Source organism: Eurytemora carolleeae, unplaced genomic scaffold (assembly GCF_000591075.1).
Source record: "Eurytemora carolleeae unplaced genomic scaffold, Eaff_2.0 scaffold1087, whole genome shotgun sequence".
Classification (NCBI taxonomy): domain Eukaryota; kingdom Metazoa; phylum Arthropoda; class Copepoda; order Calanoida; family Temoridae; genus Eurytemora; species Eurytemora carolleeae.
In genome coordinates, this window is record NW_019397597.1 from 95,029 (window position 1) to 102,971 (window position 7,943).

Genomic DNA, 7,943 nt, shown 5'->3' on the forward strand with positions numbered 1-7,943 from the left:
GGCTGATGGAGGTAATCTAAAACCATTTAATTCATGATTCTCCATCTTCCATTCGACAAAATTTAATTGTTTTCTAAACAAGATGAAATATTTTTGAATATTCGTAATTTTTAAATGCGGGCTGTGATACAGCTGCTTGTTTTGCGGAGAATATATCTAAGAATATCTAGAGAATCATTACATTAAGTTTGGTTTGTCGTCTTTAGTTCATCAAACCTGAAGAGCTCTGGACGGAACATAAGTCAACATCGTATTCATATTATTTTCTTCATTTCCTTTGGAAGCTAGCTCTCTTTATCTTTTCCTTTTGTATTATTTTATTTTTTCCTTAAACCAGAGGCGTAGAGACAATAGACAGGGCATGGGGGCTTAGCCCCCACCCCTGAATTCGTGAAAATCCTAGCTCAAAGGAGGTATTCAATCCCTAACGTAAACTTAGTCCCCCCTCCCCCCGTCCTCCTCCTCCGGCGTTCAACGGACACGACAAGGGTTCCATCGGAGACACCCAGATTTTCTTTTCTGTTTCATTGGGGACTCCCTATTTGTTATAGAAAATTCCCAGCTTTTAACCGAATAATCGCCTATTTCATTGGAGCCCACAGGTTTTCATAGGAGACCCCCCGATTTTCTCTTAAAGCAAATACTAAGTTTTGATTAAATCTATTTCATATTATTAGTTAGTGTTATTGTATTAATCCTTATATTAAACTAAATATAACCATCCTCTACTATTCCCTTTTTGAACTCCAATAATTCCCTCAGTGGCGTAGTCAGGAATTTCTCNCCTAGAATTAAGAAACAATATATCCTAGAATTAAGAAACAATATATCTTAGAAATAAGAAACAATATATCCTAGAATTAAGATACAATATATCCTAGAGGGGCTCAGCACCCTTTGGGGCCTGAACACCACCTGAAATCCATAGATTTCACTAGTCCAGGGAGGTCTTAGCCCCCTTGGCTCCCCCTCTGACTACGCCTCTGAATTCCCTCTACCTTTCCCATCTACCCATTTCCTCCCGGCCCCCCTTGCCCGCTCAAACCGGCTTACTTATAGCGCCCCATAACGGTTGAAAGTTGAACTATTCAGGCCGCCATATTGTAAAGGAGAAGAAGGAGGAGTGGCCTGGACCCAGAGTTGTGGTGACAGGCTTCGGCCATTGGTGAAATCGTAAAAAATGGATTTAGGTCTCTGTGGTCACTTTACAAGTAAGTGTAATTACCTAAATATCCCACTATCTGTCCATCTATCTATCTTCTAGTTATTTCAACGGTTTAACGGAGATTTCAATGCCGAGCTGAGAACAGGGAAACATTTGTATATATTTAGATACAAGGAATTTAGGGTGCTCGGTCCTTCCTTTTCAGTTGTTGGGAAACGCTTCACGTTTAAGATTGGTTTTGATTTTTGAATAATTTTTTCCCAACACTTTTAAACTTTTTTAGTTCTGAGTTGGCACACATTAAAATAGTAAGACGAATGAATTTCAATGAAAAAAAAATCTTAGTACAGTAATAACCAATAATAATAACCAATCTTAATAGTAAGCGCCCTAAAAGCCTAGGAAACTTAAACTTATCTTTCACTAAGTAGTAAATTGAAAGGACGACATTTGTCATTTCTATGTTTATAGAAACTCTGCAGTCTGCATGGATTCACCGACATATGGTCAAATGCCATAGCGTAAAACCGCATAGAGTCAAACGACCTAGGGTCAAACGACAAACAGTAAACAACGCGACAAAGGGTAAAACGACATAGGGTCAAAAAGTAAGACAAACGGGCAAAATTTCATTCAATTCAATTCGATGACAGCAGAACAATTATAATCAAGTATATCTACACATTTTTGTAAATACACCCCATCCCAGCATATTATGCAAGTTCTTTATAAATACGTAAAAACATTCCAATTATCAAGTAAAAATCGTCCAATTGTTGGCATATGTTTTGTATCAACAAAAAGTATTATTTTATATAATGCAAATAAATAAATATTTCTTAACCAAACCCAAAGCATTGATTATCAAACTATTAAAGGGCTCCTTATGACAGAAGGATATAACAATTTATTAAGAGTAGAAGGTAAAGAGTAATGAAAATATAATTACGGTTTAATATACGGTTATAAAACTGTTATGGTTGAGAAGAATTATGAAAGGATGTAAGGCAGGATAAAAGGATGTAAGGAAGGAAGAAAGGAAGGATAAGAAAAATGAGAAAGATAAGGAGAAGGAGAAGAATAAGGAGAAAGATAAGGAGAAGGAGAAGGAGACAGAGAAGGAGAAGGAGAAGAAGAAAAAGAAGGAGAAGGAGAAGAAAGGAAAGGAGAAGGAGAAGTCTAAGGAGAAGGAGAAGAAAAGGATAAGGATAAGGATAAGGATAAGGATAAGGATAAGGATAAGGATAAGGATAAGGATAAGAAGAAGGATAAGTAGAAGGAGAAGGAGATGGATAAGGATTAGGATAAGGAGAAGGATAAGGAGAAGGAGAGTGATAAGGAGAAAGAAAAAGGAAAAGAATAAGGGAAGGATAATAAGACGAATAAGGGGGAGGATAAGGAGAAGGATAGGCAGAAAGAGTAGGATAAGGAGAAAAATAAGGAGAAGGAGAAAAATAAGGAGAAGGAGAAGGAGAAGAATAGGGAGAAGAAGAAGGAAAAGAAAAAGATAAGGAGAATGAGAAGGAAAAGCAGAAGGATGAGGGAAAAGGATGAGGAGAAGGATGAGGAGAGAATGAAACGAAAGATGAGGAGAAGGATGAGAGGAATAAATGAATGAATGAATTTAAAAAAACACCAACCAATATACCTTGACATACTAGCCTTGACAGACAAATTTACTAAAAAGGCGCTAAAATCAGATCTCCATTTAAAATATTTTAAAATCAATGAATTTACTAAATATTTTTTTTATCAAAGTTATATAATAATATTGATATTAGATCCTAAAAGTTAATGAAAATATATCTTTAAAACGCAAATGTGTGCGTTGCCCTTTGGAAAAAATTTAGAAATTTTGAAAGAAATTTTTTTTCTGATTTAAAAAAAGTTAGATTATGGCCGGCTATAGGGAACATTAAGAAACAATATATCCTTGAATTAAGAAACAATATATCCTAGAATTAGACAACAATATATCCTAGAATTAAACAACAATATATCCTAGAGTTAAAAAACAATATATCCTAGAGTTAAGAACCAATATATTCTAGAAAAGAAACAATATATCCTAGAGTTAAAAACAATATATCCTAGAATTAAGCAACAACATATCTGTTTTGTATCATTTAAAATTTTTCTTTTTTTGTGTTTATGGCGTTTAAGTTGGATACTGATTTGTGGCATCAGCCTACTCTAGATCTAGTGATTACTTTTTATAGGCATATCAGAGCATATCAGAGCATATCAGGCATACCTACAATACTCAAGCATATTTGTAAGATGGTTCACCACTCAGATTATATAAATCATTCTTTGATGTGGAAATATAATTCCTTGAGATCGTATGTAAAGATTTAAATATTAATGTTAGCTTTTTAACAAATCGCTTAGTTCTTGAAACAGGCTTAGCATAATTCTTACTCATTGCAACGGATCGGGTCCAATTTTTTTACGGGGCTTCAAATGACCCCAGGGAAGGTTTATGGATGCTCAGAATTACATAAAATTGTTAGCAAAAAATTTTGATTTTCGTTAACTTTTGGAAATCTACGAAAAATTTGTAAATCCGCAAAAGTTGAATTTTAGTTCTATCCAAGAGAAAATGCTGAAAGATTGAGCAACAATTAAAAGTTGTGATAAAATATGGGGGTGGAACTTCCTAACAGCCTCGTAAGAATTTATTAAGGGAGGTTTGAGAAGAATAAAGAGGACGGAGGACTAATGTTTGTCTTCTGGAAACTATTCAGGACTACAAATGGGACGTATAGACTAAAATAAAATACAAACTCGTACATGCCGCTCGATAAATGTATTAACACATAAAACAGTGTCTGCTGGAAGTTTATATGATATTGTACACTCAGTGTACAGTACTATTAAACAAGCATTCAATATAGTTTTAAGAAAAGTATAATAAGCGTCATGTCATAAAAATATTCTTTTAGAAATATAACTACAATTGCAAAAGAGAAGTTACTCCAGAACTTTCCAGGCCGGGTTTTATTTAAAAACAGAAACAATTTCCAAGAATTGATTTTCCATCTTTTTGTTCACTATATTTTCCTGAGAAAAATGGTTTGAACGGTTTCCCTGGTTTACTGGGGTGACTTATACCGTTCCAACCCAATTCAGGGACTTCACGCCTCATTTTCAACCAATAGTTTTTCTAGCTATCTTTCTATCTATCTATATGGATCTATCTGTCTATCTGTCTATATGGATCCATCTGTCTATTTGTCTATCTGTCTATCTATCTATCTGGATCTATATGTCTATCTGTCTATTTGTCTATCTGTCTATCTGTCTATCTGTCTATCTGAATCTATCTGTCTATCTGTTTATCTGTCTATCTGTCTATCTGTCTATCTGTCTATTTCTATATATATTTATCTGTCAATCTATCTGTCTATTTGTCTATCTGTTAATTTCTCTATCTATTTATTTGTCTAACCAATCTATCTATCTTTGCACAAAAACGCTTAAACTTCTTGATTTTCCAACCATAGAACCAAGTAATGCGTTTGGAATTATACAGTTCCTATCATTGTACGTTTAACTTTTATTAAAATTGATCTCAATTGTGCCTTTATAATAGAATTTGAAACTAAGAAAATTTTACATTTTCTGTTAAAACAAAAACTTGTATTTCTCTAAAAGTTTGTTCTTATACGTGCGGCAACACGCGACCATAAATCACCAAATTTTGAAAAGAACACTATTTCGGCAAACTCAAAGAAAAACTGTGAGAAGGGTGGGGTGAACTTACACTGTAAAATGTGTATATTCATATATATACATTATACATTTACTATAGTGCTCTCATCGGTGTCTTTTTTCAGCAGTTGCCGAAATGAGTTACACGCGCTTGCCGCGTTAATTACAAGAAAGAGAGAGATTAGTATTTATTTTATGGTTAGGATATGTCAAGACACTTTCTGGATCAAGCGGTGCGGCTAGGGGGCCGAGCGCTGTGGCTAAAATATACTCTCTCTCTCTGTCTTGTAATTCACAACGTAACTCCTTTGGACTTCTGCCTCTTTTTTTTGGCCCTTTTAAAGGGACTGTCGACGTAATTTTAAGTGTTTCTTCTTTTGAAAAGTAGCATTCTGTACAGTCCAACCGAAACCAGAAAATTGACAACTTTCCCTTTCGGTTTTCTGCAAAAGCATAGAGAATAGAATATATATTAGAGGGGAATTTAAAGAATCTCTCGGTATGAATTTTTTCAGTCCCTTTCAGCCTGAAAGGGAGTTCAAAGTGTACAAACCATGTAAATGTTACAAATTATATGCAGTAGAGTACATTAATACAGTATGTTCCCTAGACTATCCATTTCAATTTCGAATTTTTTTAAAGCTGTTAAATAAACTTTATAATGAATTAGGTGAATAAAAACATCATTTGATTTATAGCTATAACGGAAAATCATTGTTTGTAAAGTAAAAGGCATAGAGTCTATGTGAAATGATCATTGGTCAATTATTTGGTTTTCTTTTAAGATTAATTTTAGATTTTCTATAAAATGATATTCCAGGGCCCAAAAGGTTATATAGCATAAAAACGTGAAGTACACCTGCAGTATGGAAACAGTACAACAAAATGGCCGTTTTACACTTTTTTCTAGTAAATTCCCCTCTTACATAAATTCTATTCTCTTTGTGTAAAAGTCCCCGGCGGATTTATGCTGGAGAGACAAAACGACGATACCCTCTTTATTGTAAATCAGATCAGGAGCTTTACGGATCTAAACGTTATATTGCCAACTTTTGAACTTGTTTATCATAAAACATAGATTTTTATATAATTTATATTCTAACTTTTTTCGTGATTTATTAACTCTAAAATAGAAGGAATCGAGTCTAAAATGCTAGGCTTGGATAAAGATCATTTTAAAGAAAGACATCAAATCAAAAATATCAATTTCAAATGTGAGAGATAGATAGAAAAAGGTCCTAAAAATAGCATGTCCAACGTACGAAATGTCTCGAAAAGTCATTTACTATATGTCCCAAATCTAAATATTCAAACAGTTCTTGGGCCTTCAGTAAATATCTCTCTATATTGGTATATTGGTATACCTAATATATGGTCGACCTTGGTTCCATGCTACTGTTTATGCTTTTACAATGTGTTGATGTTAGTGTTTGTGTATGGAGGTGTGTGTTGGAAGTTTTATTAGTCCGTCGCACATTTAAGGAGACCTAGGGTGATTCATAAAAAAATTAGATTTCGAATAAATGATTCTTAATATCTGAATTAGTTTGAAATTCTATTTTCAAACATAATTATTAAATTATTCATCTTGACAAATTAGCTCAGATTTTAATTTTCTAATACTGTTTTATATTCCCCCTGTAAGGTATAGATTAGGGCTTTGTGCAATAAATACCTAATAATCTGCGATACGGAAACCAAGGTCAAGATCTTTAAAGACTATATTAGGTCATACATCTTCAGCTAAACAAGTTGTACAAACTTTCTCTTCAAGTCTGTCAAGTCTGTCAAGTCTGTCAAGTCTGTCAAGTCTGTCAAGTCTGTCAAGTCTGTCAAGTCTGTCAAGTCTGTCAAGTCTGTCAAGTCTGTCAAGTCTGTCAAGTCTGTCAAGTCTGTCAAGTCTGTCAAGTCTGTCAAGTCTGTCAAGTCTGTCAAGTCTTTCAAGTCTGTCAAGTCTGTCAAGTCTGTCAAATCTTTCAAGTCCATCAAGTCTGTCAAATCAATCGTGATTTATCTCCAATATTTGAATTTCGGAAAATAATTGTTTGTGTTCGTGAAAGTGTGTGTGTGTGTGTGTTTATTTGTCGAGTTTGTTTGATTAAGAGTTAGCGTAGCTCACTATGTACCATTCTCATTCTAAGCCCATCACCAGGGTTCACGTTATTATTAGAAAAAATATTCTAAATATAATGTTAAAAAAATAAAAAATAAATTTACCAGAAATGTCAGAAGAAAAAAATATTTAAATGTAAATTTTGTATATGACTGGAAGCTCTGTTGATAATTTGAGTAAGTTTAAACATTGGCAGTTATCTAGTTGCAGCTGAAGAAGAACAATATATGTACATGATTTGGTACATGGTACATATACATAACTATAAGTGTACATTGATCTACGTTAGAGGGCAGTAATTAAGTGCTAAGCGTGCAGTATGCTGGAAAAAGGTGAGCAAGGCTTTTGAAATAAAAAAAACTTGAAAACTTGAAATGGAAGAAGTTTTGTTACAACTTTGACACAGTTTTAATAAACTTTCTCAAGAAAGGGACACAAGATAGAACAAATATTGGTCGCAATTAACTCCTAAAATTTTTAGACTTCCGCCTATACCCCCTTCATTTTTCGTGAACAATCCCTTTAAAGTACCAACGAAGAAAACGACTTCCCCGCGCTGAATAAGTCACGGTCATTTAGATGACCTTAAAATGAGCGAGGATAAATATTTGAACCAATTTTAGACAGCCAAGAGTAGACTTTGGTATTTACTATTTTATACCAAATTATTTAGCTTCGTCTTGAAAAATTATAAATTTGAAAAAAAAAGTTTGTTTGTTTTTATTCCTCCTAGAAACTGCTTAACACTTTTTAAACTACATATATTTGGTGCCTGGTGTATATATTCCTTCTGAAAACATTTTAGATTTGATAGAAATAAAAAAACTAAATTAAAATTCTGCAGGGTCTCATCTTCGGAATTCAAAGATAACATAAAATATCTAGCTACGCTGCGGCTGTGTTGAATATAAGGGGTGTGTATATGATGAAAATAACCTATTTTTCTATTCA

At 33.6% G+C, this 7,943-nt stretch overlaps 1 protein-coding gene across 2 annotated transcripts in view; it reads left to right on the forward strand.

The window, feature by feature from the left end:
- Positions 1 to 1,106: 1,106 nt before the first annotated feature.
- LOC111715112 (gastrula zinc finger protein XlCGF26.1) overlaps positions 1,107 to 7,943 on the forward strand; it is a 20,011-nt gene continuing 13,174 nt past the window's right edge. Inside the window, exon 1 of one of the 2 annotated variants that reach the window (XM_023490374.1) lies at positions 1,107 to 1,211. The gene's annotated coding sequence lies outside the window, so the exon portion shown is untranslated. Of the gene's footprint in view, positions 1,212 to 7,212; positions 7,325 to 7,943 lie in introns of those variants that run through there. The other variant, XM_023490375.1, reaches the window with a different exon arrangement.